The sequence below is a fragment of the Nomascus leucogenys genome, chromosome 5 (assembly GCF_006542625.1).
Source record: "Nomascus leucogenys isolate Asia chromosome 5, Asia_NLE_v1, whole genome shotgun sequence".
Lineage (NCBI taxonomy): Eukaryota > Metazoa > Chordata > Mammalia > Primates > Hylobatidae > Nomascus > Nomascus leucogenys.
In genome coordinates this window covers 21750886-21765525 of record NC_044385.1, presented here as the reverse complement: position 1 = coordinate 21765525, position 14640 = coordinate 21750886, and the positions used below count along the sequence as shown (strand labels likewise).

Sequence of the window (14640 nt, the reverse complement as noted above, 5' to 3'; positions counted from 1 at the left end):
AAATCCTGTCTCCACACACATACAAAAAACCAAAAATTAGCTGGGCATGGTGGCGTGTACCACAGTCCCAGCTACTAGGGTGGCCAAGACGAGAGGATCCCTTGATCTTGGGCGTTGAGGCTGTGGTGAGCCATGATGGTGCCACTGCACTCCAGCCTGAGTGACAGAGTGAGACCCTGTCTCAAAATGAAACAAAAGTCAAATGTTAATACTAATAATTATTTTTGAAAGACTGTATTACAAATTAATTTTATTTATTCATTTTTTATTTCCCCAAATTTTCAGTAAGCAAATGTACTTTGTAATCAAACACACATACACATTATCTTTTTTAACACACATTTTTAAAGTCAAAGCAATGTGTTTTCAGCCTTTGGGATGAGGTTAAGAGATTATTCTCCCAAGGAATATACAAAACCCAGGAGGCTGTGCTAATCCCAACCACTTTTGGTATGGCACAGTTCACACAGTACTGAAGTTCTAAGCTTCAAAAAAAAAAAAACACAGAAAAATAAAAATCCTTCACAATCTATTTTGTTATGCAGACTATTAGTATTACACAAAAGGTTACTTCTCTCTTACTCTTCAGGTGGCTCTGGTTGACACATCACAAGAATTTAGTCTTTTAAATCAGATGAGAATAATTTTCTTCTTTTTTTTCTTTTTTTTTTTTTGAGACAGAGTCTCACTCTGTCGTCCAGGCTGGAGTGCAGTGGGACGATCTCGACTCACTGCAACTTACGCCTCCCAGGTTCAAGTGATTCTCCTGCCTCAGCCTCCCCAGTAGCTGGGATTACAGAAGTGCACTACCACACCTAATTTTTTTATTTTTAGTACAGATGGGGTTTCACCATGTTGACCAGGCTAGTCTCAAACTCCTGACATCAGGTGATCCGCCTGCCTTAGAGTCCCGAAGTGCTGGGATTACAGCATGAGCCACCACACGCAGCCAAGAATAATTTTCTTCTAAATTATTTCTGGTATTATAAACGTTAAATGTAGTTAGCAGGAAAGTAATAAGTACCACTAACTGCACAGACACAAAAAGCCTTGTAGAAACTCAAAAATCTTTAACCAGGGCCCTATTCCTAAAGGAAAGTTCTATTTCAGTCCTCCCAGAAGGGAACACAGGCATCATCCTCGGCTCTTGCACTCATTAATTATCAATATTACAAAGTTATTTAATTCAATCAATTTTGGAATTCTGCTTTCTATGGCAAACAAAACCAAACATAAATTCTGCTTGGAAAAGAAAACATGCAGATAAACCTCCAGTTAAACATGATAGATTGAACACACACAATTATCTCTGATCCTTAATAAAATCCCACTAAAAGGAATAAGGAAGCCAATTCAGAGAACCCTGGAAAGGGCCACGTGTGGTGGCTCACACCTGTAATCCCAGCACTTTGGGAGGCCAGGGCGAGTGGACCACCTGAGGTCAGGAGTTTGAGACCAGCCTGACCAACATGGTGAAACTCAGTCTCTACTAAAAACACAAAAATTAGCTGGGAGTGGTGGTGCACGCCTATAATCCTAACTACTTGGGAGGCTGAGGCAGAACAATCCCCTGAACCCGGGAGGCAGATGTTGCAGTGAGCCAAGATCGTGCCACTGTACTCCAGCCTGGGCAACAAGAGCGAAACTCTGTCTTGGGAAAAAAAAAAGAGAACCCTGGAAAGGTTCACAAATTGAAGGCATCAGGTTCTTTAAAAGCTGAAGTGTAGATGAAAACAAGAATCTGGTTTAAAGTCTATATAAGATGTAAGGAGCCACCCTCCCTCCTATTGTGTTTGGCAACCCCAAGCAGGCAGATGGCTACCCTGCCCCTACCCAGTAGAGGGCTGGATATTTACTACAGAAAGTGAATCAGGGATGCTCCAGATGTTAGGATACTTGGCTTACAGTATACTATTAGACATATAAATGAAATGTTTCCCCAGTAAATGGTAAGTACCTCCCACTCATCCCCCCTTCTCCTGCCTAGTTCCTGAATGTTGGCAACCAGGTTCATATATCCCATGCAGGAGATAGGAGTATCTTCTTGAAAAACTGGCCCCAAATAAAGACCTACAGACACTGATTTGAAAGATGCTGATATGTGAAGGTTCTTCCGTCTCATCACCTTAGAAACCCACAGACACTGATTTGAAAGATGCTGATATTTGATGGTTCTTCCGTCTCATCACCTTAGAAAAAAGGTTTCTACTTTAATGTTACAATTAGGTGTTCTGTACTTTATCCTTTAACATGAAATACTGAAGGATCACCAGACATTTGAGGAAAGCTTCCACCATGGAAACAAAAAAACTAAAATAAATTTTAACAGTGAAATAACATTCAAAATTTATAGTCAATATCCTCAGAAACAGAAGCTAATGCATCCATGAAGCAAAGCCAGATACTTAAAAAAAACAAAAAAGACAATTCAGAGAAAAAAGAACTCTTGGAAATTAAAAATGTAAAAAAAAAAAAAAAAATTAAAAAATCTAGAAGATGGAGCTGAGGATATTTCCTAGAAAACAGAGCAAAAATATAAACATGAAGAATGGGGAAGAAAAGGTAAGAGAATTAGAAGTTTAATCCAAAAGATCGATTACCTATTAACAGTACCAAAGAGTGAAAACAGAGAAAATTACCAAAGAAATATGGCCGGGAGCAGTGGCTCATGCCAGCAATCCCAGCACTTTGGGAGGCCGAGGCAGGCAGATCACCTGAGGTCGGGAGTTCGAGACCAGCCTGATTAACATGGAGACACCCCATCTCTACTAAAAATACAAAATTAGCCAGGCCTGGTGGCACATGCCTGTAATCCTAGCTACTTGGGAGGCTGAGGCAGGAGAATTGCTTGAACCCAGAAGGTGGAGGCTGCGGTGAGCCGAGATCACACCATTGCACTCCAGAGTGGGCAACGAGAGCAAAACTCTGTCGAAAGAAAGAGAGAGAGAAAGAAAGAAAACAAGAAAACAAGAAAATTTCCCTGAAATGAAGGGCCCACGTTTCCAAACTGAAAAGACTATCAAGTATTCAGCAAAATCACTGAAAACAAACAAGGAGACAATAATTCTCTAACTTTTTAACATGGAGATTAAACAGGAGATCCTACATACGTCTAAAAAGAAAAACTGGTCACATACACAAGATAAAGAATCAGAATGACTATAGACTTTTTAAGAATATGAATACTGCTGAGTGCGGTGGTTCACGCCTGTAATCCCAGCACTTTGGGAGGCCAAGGCAGGTGGATCACGATGTCAGGATCCTGTTCAAGACTAGCCTGGCCAAGATGGTGAAACCTCATCTCTACTAAAAATACAAAAATTAACTGGGTGTGGGGTGGTGGGTGCCTGTAATCCCAGCTACTCGGGAGGCTGAGGCAGAGAATTGCTTGAACTGGGAGGCGGACGTTGCAGTGAGCTGAGATCACCCCACTGCACTCCAGCCTGGGTGACAGAGCCAGACTCCATCTCAAAAACAAACAAACAAACAAACAAACAAACAAAGAATACTGAATGCTAGAAAACAATGAATGGGAAGCTGGGCACAGTGGCTCAGGCCTGTAATCCCAGCACTTTGGGAGGCCAAGGCAGGTGGATCACCTGAGGTCAGGAGTTCGAGACCAGCCTGACCAACATGGTGAAACCCCGTCTCTACTAAAAATAAAAAAAAGTTAGCCGGGCATGGTGGCATGCACCTGTAATCCCAGCTACTCAGGAGGCTGAGACAGGAGAATCGCTTGAACCCGGGAGATGGAGGTTGCAGTGAGCCGAGATTGCCGCTGCACTCCAGCCTGACAAAAGAGTGAGACTCCATCTCAAAAAAAAAAAAAAAAAAGAAAAGAAAAAGAAAAAAGAAAACAATGAATGGAATAATGTCTTCAAAATTCCGGAGGGAAATTATTTCCAATCTAGACTTTTATGCCCAATCAAATAAATCAAAAGTGACAGTAAAACAAACACATTTTTGGAAAGGCGTGGTCTCATGCACTCTTTTTACAGGAAGATATTAAGGGGTGTGAATTTCCAAAGTAATGGAACAAATAAAAACAACAACAAAGGAAAATAAGTGATTCAGAGAAAACAGAATCTAACACAATAGGAAAAGGTGAAGGTAATTTCCAGGATGACAGTTGGACAGCCAACTTAACTAAGTCTTACCACAAACACTAAGACTGGTTCAAGAATTTAAGGACATTTAAGATAGATGTCTTAAAAAAAGGTTTGCATAAGAACAAAAATGTAATCAAAGTGTATAATCTGTTTCAACAATGAATAACATAAAAACAAACAGCAGACAACAATTTCACCACAAAACAAAATTAGGAGTCTGAGAGGAGGAAAGGAGAAAGAGATATAGACATACATTAGAAGTTTTTTTTTTTTTTTTTTTAAATTAAAGCAGCAGTAGGAAAATGGAAGCAAATACCAGAAGAAACAGTTAAAATAATGGAAAGCCGCTGCTTCTGGGAAGAGGGCCTAGGAAATGGGAAAAACACCAGAAAACAGGTTGATTATTTTTCATTATAAATGTCGTAGTACAATTTCACCTTTTCAATTGCTCTGGTTTCCATTTTTAATGAAAAGATAAAATGAATAAACTCATGCTCAATTTCAGTAATCAGTTCATAAGCTACTACGACACAAGTGGTGGGCAGAATAATGGCTCCTCAAAGATGTTTAACTTCTGGAACCTGTGAATATGTTAGGTTGCTTGCAAAGGCAGAATTAAGGTTCCAGTTGGCCTTTTTCTGAACTACTCGTGGGCCCAATGTAATCATAAGGGTCCTTATAAATGGAAGGGGAGAAAGAAGAGTCAGAGATTTGAAGAAGCTATGGTGGCTCTGAAGATGAAGGAAGGAGCATAAACAAAAGCTTGCGGCCGGGCGCGGTGGCTCACGCCTGTAATCACAGCACTTTGGGAGGCCGAGGCGGGCAGATCATGAGGTCAGGAGTTCAAGACCAGCCTGGCCAACATGGTGAAACCCTGTCTCTACTAAAAATACAACAATTAGCTGGGCATGGTGCACGTGCCTGTATTCCCAGCTATTCAGGGAGCTGAGGCTGGAGAACTGCTTGAACCAGGACCGGGAGGTGGAGGTTGCACCACTGCACTCCAGCCTGGGCTACAGAGTGAGACTCCGTCTCTGGGGAAAAAAAAAAAAAAAGCTTGCAGGTGCTCTCCAGAAGAAACAAAGCCCTACTGACACCTTGATTTTACCCCAACAGGACCTATCTCTAACCTACAGAACGGTAAGAGTGTGTGTGTGGTTTTTTGTTTGCTTTGCTCGTGGTCATATTTATTACTACAATTTTTTACACCTTCTTTAACAATAGTTGTGACCCTGGTGGTCTTTGGCAAGAGGACACTCAGAAAAGCATGATTTAACTTTTGGTATTATGAGTGAATGAGAAATTACTATCATAAAAACTGTGACTATATGAATATGAAAAGTAAAATATACATGAAGAAAAAATGCCTTAAGTTTTGTGAATACTGACTCACAATGTCAAATAATCAGCAAAATTGTAAAGCTAATTATAAAGTTTATCTGATTCATGACTGTCAATGAGATATTTTTTCTTTTCAGTAAATTAAAAAAACAATATTTGTTAGTAGATAAATTTTAGAAATTGCTTTTAACTGCTTTTGAAGAAACATGTCCATCAACTTTGAGGAAAAAGTGTGCACATTATTTTTAATCACATACAATCAAACATAATTGGTAATGTACCGAAGATTACATTCAGCCGTGAGTAACGGGAAACACCCACAATATTCCTGATATGAGGAAAGTGCTTATTCTCACATCAAAGTACTGGGTGAAACCAGTCACTGCACAATGCGGCAGAGGAGCAAACTCCCATGTAACTGTTTTTTTTTTTTTTTTTGAGATGGAGTCTTGCTTTGTTGCTTGAATCGGGACCGGTTCAAGTGGTCCCGGTTGATGCTGGAGTGCAGTGGTGTGCTCTCGGCTCACTGCAAGCCTCCCAGGTTCATGCCATTCTCCTGCCTCAGCCTTCCGAGTAGCTGGGACTACAGGTGGCCACCACCACTCCTGGCATTTTTTTTTTTTTTTTAGTAGAGACGGGGTTTCACCATGTTAGCCAGGATGTCCATCTCCTGAACTCGTAGATCCGCCCGCTTCGGCCTCCCAGAGTGCTGGGATTACAGGCGTGAGCCACCGTGCCCAGCCCCATGCAGCTGTTTTTGACAGTACCATTGTAGCTGTCATCTTGAATCAGGAACAGTCAATACCAGTATGAACAGAGGAGTTTACTATACAAATCAGATCTTCTATCAATTTAATCCATAGACTAGGGGAGTCAGATCATCAGAGGATATTCCCAACCATGAGAGTCTGAACAGGTTGTCCAGTACACGTTAGGGCTTGCAGGAAAATCTTAAGTGCAGATGGATTTTTAGTATGAGTTGTTTTAAGCCACTATTTTTTTTTTTTAGACGGCATCTTGCTCTGTAGCCCAGGCTGGAGTGCAGTGGCACGATCTCACTCACTGCAACCTCTGCCTCCCAGGTTCATGTGATTCTCCCACCTCAGCCTCCTGAGTAGCTGGGGCTAAAGGTATAAGCCACCAAGCCCGGCTAATTTTTGTGGGTTTTTTTGCAGAGATGGAGTTTCCCCATATTGCCCAGGCTGGTCTGGAACTCCTGAGCTCAGTGATCCACCTGCCTCAACCTCCCAAAGTGCTGGGATTACAGATGTGAGCCACTACACCCAGCCCAAGCCAATAAATTTGTGGTAATTTGTTACAAGAGCAATAGGAAACTAACATGATATACAAAACACATTTTTCAGGCAATTAAAAACAGATAATGGGATCTACATTATGTTCTTACTAAACTTACAAGCATTTAGCTTTACAGTTCAAATAGGACAGCATAATTTGATACCAAGTCCAAAGCTCTGAAAGATTACAATTAAGTCCCTCTCACCTGAAATTAAGTATACAAATGACTATTAGGGGCCGGGCGCGGTGGCTCACGCCTGTAATCCCAGCATTTTGGGAGGCCGAGGCGGGCGGATCATCAGATCAGGAGATTGAGATCATCCTGGCTAACATGGTAAAACCCCGTCTCTACTAAAAATACAAAAAAAAAAAAAAAAATTAGCGGGGCATGGTGGCGGGCGCCTGTAGTCCCAGCTACTCGGGAGGCTGAGGCAGGAAAATGGTGTGAACCCGGAAGGCAGAGCTTGCAGTGAGCCCAGACTGCGCCACTGCACTCCATCCTGGGCGACAGAGTGAGACTCCGTCTCAAAAAAAAAAAAAAAAAGACTATTAGGCTCACACCTCAATTGCTATTTTATAGGAGAAATCATATTTTTTCTCTTCTCTCTGGAGGCAAAGGAAAGTACCAAATTATTTCAATGTCCCTTCTAGCCTTCATTTAATGAAAGAAGGCCATAAAATCTACGGCGTGGAAGGGGTGTTAAAGATAGGTGATTGAATTGCAAACTAAATCTCAAATCCTCTCTACAATATCCACCCAGCAATTGCTAACCTATGCTTGAATACTTCCTGGTGATAAGAACTCACTGTCCCAAAGCAGTCTAATCCATCTTTGAATAGCTGTGATTCTTAGCTCTTTATTCTGAGGTGCTATCTCTCAACTCCATCCACAGGGTTTATTTCCTGTCCTCATCATTAACTAAAACACATCTAACTAATTAGACCTCAAGAAAGTCACAAAATACATATTGTGTTTGCCCTGAGTTCTCTATTCTCTTGGCTAAATATTCCCAGCGTAGTCAATCTTATACCTCAAATTTAAATTTAATTCCCAGCTCTGCTATTAAGTATATAACATGGACAAGTTATTTAATCTTTTGAAATCTGTTTTGTTATCAATAAAATAAATACTGCTCCTTAGGGTTCATGTGAGGGTTAGAAATGTGTACCAAAATCTTGGTACAGTGCCTGCATAGGGCAGACACTGACTAAACAGCAGCCATTATGATAATAATGGCAAGGATTTGAATTCCCACTAGGTACAAGTTGCTCTCTTCTGAATGAGCTCCATTTTGTTTTTAACCCTAAAGGATGATGCCTCAAACAAGCAGTATTCAGGGCTTGTTTCAGGTGCACTCCTTGGTACAGAGGAGAGCAGGACTATCTCTCTCTCCCTCATCCTAGGTACCATATTTCCACCAAAGCAGCCTCAGATCAAATCTGTTTTATTTCATGGCCATATCACACTGTTGCCTCACAGAGAATACGCTTTGATTAAAATCCATCTTTTAGAAATATTAAAACTGGGCCAGGCGTGGTGGTTCATGCCTGTAATCCCAGTACTTTGAGAGGCCGGGTGGGCGGATCACCTGAGGTTGGGAGTTTGGGACCAGCCTGACCCAACATGGAGAAACCCCGTCTCTACTAAAAATACAAAAATTAGCTGAGTGTGGTGGTGCACACCTGTAATCCCAACTACTTGGGAGGCTGAGGCAGGAGGCAGAGGTTGCAGTGAGCCAAGATCACACCATTGCACTCTAGCCTGGGCACCAAGAGTGAAACTCCATCTCAAAAAAAAAAAAAACAAATATTAAAACTGAAAAACCAACCGGGTGCAGTGGCTCTCACCTGTAATTCCAGCACTTTGGGAGGCCGAGGTGGGTGGATCACGAGGTCAGGATTTCAAGACCAGCCTAGCCAACATAGTGAAACCCTGTCTCTACTAAAAATACAAAGATTAGCTGGGTGGGGTGGCACGTGCCTGTAGTCCCAGCTACTCGGGAGGCTGAGGCAAGAGAATCGTCTGAACCCAGGAGGCGGAGGTTGCAGTAAGCCAAGACTGGGCCATTGCACTCCAGCCTGGGCAACAGAGCAAGACTTTGTCTCCAAAAAAAAACGGGTAATACAATGCAGTATTCCTAAATCAATGAGTAGGAAACACTCTGGGAATTGCCTAGCATATACTAACTGCTTAGTAGAAGTTTTAAGACTTCCCCTCCATTAACTCAAAACATCCATAATCAATTCTCAGAAGTACCTCCTTTTCAACAACATAAGCAGCCACAAAAATACCAATAGCCAGGCATTCTGCTAAGAGTTTATATATACAATTTCTTATAATTCCTAAAACAACCCTTTGAGTACAGGGAAGCACAAAACGTTAACAAAATTAAGTGGTAGAGCAAGGAAAACACACCCTAAAGAGTGTTGACTCCAGAGCTTACCTTTCTAAATACTGATTCACAGTAGCTCTTGTATTAGTTAACTGATAAAACATCTGCTCCTGGGCATTGGCTACACTGTCCACTTTGTAAAAACTCATCAAACTACACACTTAGTATTTGTGTACTTTAGTGTACTGCATGTGTGATAAAGGGAAGCCTCAGGAAAATGTTAAAATCACTTACATTAAAAACATATACACACTGGGCACAGTGGCTCACGCCTGTAATTCTAGCACTTTGGGAGGCCAAGGCAGGTGGATTACCTGAGGTCAGGAGCTCGAGACCAGCCTAACATGGTGAAACCCCGTCTGTACTAAAAATACAAAAATTAGCCAGGCGTAGTGGCATGTGCCTGTAATCCCAGCTACTTGGGAGGCTGAGGCAGGAGAATTGCTTGAACCCAGGAGGCGGACGTTGCAGTGAGCTGAGATCGCGCCATTGCACTCCAGCCTGGGTGACAGAGTGAGACTCCACCTCAAAAAAAACAACAACAACAAAAAAAAAAAAACAAAAGAAAAACGACAACAACAACACATACACATCCCTGAATCCAGTCAAAAGAAAGTTTTGGTTCAGCTCAAATTTAACATCAACTTGGTGGCTATAATTGTTTTTCTGTCTTACATCTGTCTCTCTTAGGTCTATATATCCTCCTACAGTATTACATACTTATGTCTAAAGGTAAAGATAATAAAAGGGAAAAAGAACTCTAATAGATGTTCCATAGTAACAAACTTGAAATTATCTGAGGATAGACCACTGAAGTCCAGGAGGCACACTAATTATGTATGTTTCCAATGAATAAAGTATAGCTGTACAGCATTTTAAAACATTAAGGAAGCCATTCACAAATGCTCTTGTAGTTGCCTATGTTTAAAGAAGACAAGAGGAAATGGAACCATTTCAGTTGTCCATCTGATTGCTATCATTAATATAATTCTCTCCCAACATATAATACTCTGCTATCAGTAACATAATTGGGCATAATCAATAGCAATGCTAGTAGAATTAACTATTCCATAAAGAAAATGAGTCCAAGACTTACCTTCCAAATAACTGAGGGGCCTGAGGCAGGATCCTTAACTCAGAAATGGGGTTAATACCCTTACAGAAGGCCTCTTGGAGGATTAAACAAAATAATATATACACAGTTTTTGGCATAGTACCTGAGATTTAGTAAACATCTACTCAGTAACTACTGACAATTATTACTCTGAAATTTTAAATTAATGTAAACAATCTACCAGCTTAATGTAATACAGTAATAAAGTATTAGAGAAGGAAAAGTCCACCCCAAATAACTCTAAAAACCAAAATACAATTCCCCAGGTCAACTTCATCCAAGAAGTATAAAGGCCATAATAAAACGAACCCACTGGATTCCTGTGGGTCCTTAACCATGGAGATAAGAAAACCTAGCTTAACATTGCTAAAATAGAACTGGGCAACTCTGGCCGGGTGTGGTAGCTCATGCCTGTAATCCCAGCACTTTGAGAGGCCAAGGCGGGTGAATCGCTTGAGCTCAGGAGCTCAAGACCAGCTGGGCAACAAAGCGAGACCTCTGTCTCTATAAAAAATACAAAAATTAGCCGGGCATGGTGGCTCGTGCCTGTGGTCCCGGCCACACAGGAGGATGAGGTGGGAGGATGGCTTGAGCCTCGGAGGCATAGGCTGCAGTGAGCCAAGATCGCACCACTGCCCTCTAGCCTACGTAACAAAACCAGACTGTCTTAAAAAAAAAAAAAGAACTGAGCAACTTTGCTCCTCCCTTTAAAAACCTCCAGTGGTTCCTCATCTTCTAATTTACTGACAAAAAGGCCGAACTATTAATATTTACATGGCCAGGCATGGTGGTTCACGCCTGTAATCCCAGCGCTTTGGAAGGCCGAGGTGGGCAGATCATTTGGGGTCAGTTCAAGACCAGACTGGTCAACATGGTGAAACCCCATCTCTATTAATAATAGAAAAATTAGCTGGGCGTGGTGGCACAACCTGTAAGCTTAGCTACTCAGGAGGCTGAGGCAGGAGAATCGCATGAACCCAGGAGGCAGAGGTTGCAGGGAGCAGAGATCACGCCACTGCATTCTAGCCTGGGTGACAGAGCGAGACTCCGTCTCAGAAAAAAAAAAAATTACAATGGCATGTAAGTCCTTCCAAGATTTGAACTCAGTTACCTTCCCAGCTCTCTCCATCAAACTGCTTTCTATTTTCCACTGCGCAAACACACATGCTTTGCCTTTTCATGGCTCTCAGCCTTCCCCCCCTCTGGAATGGCATCTGCTCCCTCAGTCCTCCACACTGTATTGCAGTTGTCACTGGGTCCTTAACTCCTCTTTTGGACTCTAAGCAAAAGATAATGTACTATTCATTTATAGTTGTAACCTAATACAAAACTATCCATACTGAGGAGGCAATAATGGCTGAAATTTAGATGGTAAAATGCTAACTTACATTTACCCATATCTTCATCTATTTTACTTTTACTGCCATAAAAAATTAAGAATAGTTGACATAATCGATTCAGTCACTGGTCTATTACCACCTGACAAGGATGGAATAAGAAATAGGGCTTGTCATTTCCAATCCAAGCTATTTGCAATGGAAAAATATATCCATGCTTTCAAGATTTGTATTTATTTCACAGTGGAAGAGAAAATGTAATGTTCTTTCCTTTATTTATTTATTTTTTGAGACGGAGTCTCGCTCTGTTGCCCAGGCTAGAGTGCAGTGGTGCAATCTCGGCTCACTGCAAGCTCCACCTCGATGGTTCAAGTGATTCTCCTGCCTCAGCCTCCCAAGTAGCTGGGACTATAGGCGCCCGCCACCACGCCTGGCTAATTTTTTGTATTTTTAGTAGAGATGAGATTTCACCGTGTTAGCCAGGGTGGTCTCGATCTCCTGACCTTGTGATCCCCCCGCCTTGGCCTCCCAAAGTGCTGAGATTACAGGCAAAAGCTACCGCACCCGGCCGAAAATGTAATGTTATTTCTAATTCTCGTGAGATACTGGTACAAAACCATAGAAGAGCGATTAAAAGTCCTTGCAAGACTGACAAAACACCAAGTGTTCCACTAGAAAAATCCACACATTAAAACAAAGGTGCCGGGCGCGGTGGCTCACGCCTATAATCCTAACACTTTGGGAGGCCAAGGCGGGCAGATCACCTGAGGTCGGCAGTTCGAGACCAGCGTGGAGAAACCCTGTCTCTACTAGAAATACAAAATTAGCTGGGCGTGGTGGCACATGCCTGTAATCCCAGCTACTCCGGAGGCTGAGGCAGGAGAATCACTTGAACCCTCGAGGCGGAGGTTGCAGTGAGCCGGATCGTGCCATTGCACTCTAGCCTGCGCAACAAGAATCAAACTCTGCCTAGAAATAAAAAACAGGCCGGGAACGGTGGCTCACACCTGTAATCCCAGCACTTTGGGAGGCTGACGCACGTGGATCACGAGGTCAGGAGATAGAGACCATCCTGGCTAACATGGTGAAACCCCGTCTCTACGAAAAATACAAAAAATTAGCCGGGCGTGGTGGCGGGCACCTGTAGTCCCAGCTACTTGGGAGGCTGAGGCAGGAGAATGGCATGAACCCGGGAGGCGGAGCTTGCAGTGAGCCCCGAAATCGCGCCACTGCACTCCAGCCTGGGTGACAGGGTGAGACTCCGTCTCAAAAAACAACAACAACAACAAAGGCAGCATTACTTGGCTCACTCCACATTCCATAATTCTTCTGACTGCTTTTACATCTTTCCCTTTCTTTTGTCAGTTAGTGTCTCATATACTAACAGTCTCCAATGATACATGCAGAAAGGTAGCTTTTAATTGCTACACAGCTATTTCTCCTTTTTAGTACCTGGATATTGCTTTGAGAACTTAATTTAGGAAGTGAGTGAACCACACCTATCAGTGTAGCTTTATTCTCTAAGGTGACTAACACCTAGGCTCCAAGTTATAAGCTTCCCAAGGATTCCTACCACTCAAGACACATGTTAAAATAATGTTAGGTTTAGACCACTGAATCTTAAATCTGAGACATCATATTTCATCAAATCCAGCTCCCTTTATACATGAAACTGAGTCTGGAAAAGTTAATTGTCTAGTTTACAAGGTAACTAGAATCCAGAGCTTCCTGACTCTCCAAACACTGCTAAGTGTACTACATATTATAGTGTTTTAATCTTTCTTTTTCTTGAGACAGAATTCCACTTTGTCGCCCAGGATGGAGTGCAGTGGCATGATCTCGGCTCACTGCAACCTCTGCCTCCCAAATTGAAGTGATTCTTTTTTTTTTTTTAGACGGAGTTTTGCTCTTGTCGCCCAGGCTGGAGTACAGTGGTGCCATCTTGGCTCACTGCAACCTCCGCCTCCCGGGTTCAAGTGATTCTCCTGCCTCAGCGTCCCTCAGTCCTGCAACAGAGCAGGACTCCAGCACAAAAAAAAAAAAAAAAAGGAATTAGTTCATTTCTACTCTTACTCTCTGCTACAATATACTTTACTGAAAAATAAGTTCCAAGAATAAAAATGTAAGATGGAATGTAGCTATATAATTTGTACAAAAACTACCTGATTTTTATAAAGTGGTACTATATCATCACTACAGCAAACTCTAAATTCAAGCTGGTGATCTAAAAGTCAAATGATCCAAAACCCATTAGCCATTACCAATTCCCCAAGCTAGTTAGTACACAGAGGGCTCAACTCAATGTGCAGTGACCCCGAATATGTCATTGAATGTGAAATGATCAAATGTTCTGGAAAACTTATAAAACTTTAACTAGTTTGCACAATTAAAGTTATTTTGAGAGAAAACAACTTCCGTGTGTATCATTACACTGAACTACTCAACTTCAGCTAGGAAAATATGTACTCTAAAAGGTACTCCCTCCCTCTGGGGAAAGTGTCATAAATATGCCGTTCTGGAATGTACGTGGAACCTAGCAACCACTTTTAAAGTTTCATTTGCTGATGTCCCTCCCTGTCCATTCGCCCTACAAGACTAAGTATCTTTCAGAATCAAACTAACGGGCTTTTCATCAGTTTTTCCCACTGACAAAAATCATGTGATTGGTCTCTCCACCATTTGACTAAGTGAATCACCCAATTAAAAAAAAAAAAATCCACACACTACAATCTTGCTCTAAGACAAGAGACATTTAACAATTAATTATGCGAAAAGCACAGAAGGTACTTTTAGGCCTGACTCTGAGAATTCACTCTTGCACATTGCTTACAATGTAGAATTTTAACCACCTAGAAGTTACTAGAACATAGTGGACATCTCTCCTCAAGAGTTTGACAAGCCGGAGGGGATGATGAGCTTAACACTTTACTTCCTCCTCTCTGCCACATCAATCTGCCAGGGGATCAAGTCCTATTCCAGTTTATGGTTCCCAACAATGGCTGGAAAGGTTATGTATGGAACCTCTTGACAGATTTCTTCCACTAAGGGTA

General features: G+C 41.9%; 1 protein-coding gene across 1 annotated transcript in view; it reads right to left on the bottom strand.

Moving 5' to 3' along the window:
• ACBD3 (acyl-CoA binding domain containing 3) overlaps window positions 1-14640 on the bottom strand; it is a 45453-nt gene that overhangs the window by 30049 nt on the left and 764 nt on the right. The window lies entirely within an intron of this gene.